Source organism: Galeopterus variegatus, unplaced genomic scaffold (genome assembly GCF_000696425.1).
Source record: "Galeopterus variegatus unplaced genomic scaffold, G_variegatus-3.0.2 Scaffold4794, whole genome shotgun sequence".
NCBI lineage: Eukaryota > Metazoa > Chordata > Mammalia > Dermoptera > Cynocephalidae > Galeopterus > Galeopterus variegatus.
In genome coordinates, this window is record NW_007730905.1 from 31672 (window position 1) to 32524 (window position 853).

The window sequence follows — 853 nt, forward strand, 5'->3', positions numbered from 1 at the left end:
CCCAGGAAGCGCACTTCCTTCCAGGCCCATCCCCCCCAGGCCCCTCCTGCAGAGTCACCCCGGGATGCATCCTTCTAGCTGGAATGCACCTGCTGCCCCAGGGAGAAGGCATGGCGGTGGTCTGCTGCTACCTTCAAAGGGTCCCAGTAGACCCCTTGGATTGGGAGGTCAGACCATGTCCTGGAGTGACCAAGCACAGAAACCCTTACCTGGCCCCAGCTCCACCTGCCCTGCGCTGCTTCCCAAGGCCTGCTGGCAGCAGCTGTGCTGTGATGTCTTAGATCTCTCAGCAGGTCCTTGGCCATCGGGCCATTCTGCAGGATCTGCCAGGGGAGGCCTGATCCATGGCCTTGCCACTGGGCCCCGTCAAGGCCATGGATTGCCACTCCTTGTCCCACAGCCACAGGTGCTGGACCAGTCAGACTGCCCAGCCCTGGCTTCTGGCCCTGGGGCTGAGATGGTTGCCTGGACTTGAGGGCGGCCGTCCTTTTGGAAGAAGGGGCTGGTGGGCAGGGACACCAGGCTCTGCTTTTGTCAGAAAGAAAGCTCCTGTCTCTGCTGTCCTAAAGTGCTCATGGCATTGGAAGTGACCTCCCTGCTGGGTGGCTCGGACCCTCATGGGGAGGCCCTTTAAGAGGGTGGGTGATGCCTCCATACTGCTCTGCAGAAGGGGCACAAGCTCAAGGCGGGGAGGAAGCTTGAATGGGCGCTCATGGAAGCCAGGCGTGACAGTCGACAGCCACCCAACCAAGCAAAGAGAAAGGTGCTTCTCACAGTGCAAATGCATGGACTGTTAGGGACGTAGAGCAGGTGAGGGCCACCGAGGGAGCAGGACCTCCACCCCTTCCTGCCT

General features: G+C 61.0%; 1 protein-coding gene across 1 annotated transcript in view; it reads right to left on the bottom strand.

The window, feature by feature from the left end:
- Positions 1-853, bottom strand: part of JAKMIP3 (Janus kinase and microtubule interacting protein 3) — a 65729-nt gene that overhangs the window by 31336 nt on the left and 33540 nt on the right. The window lies entirely within an intron of this gene.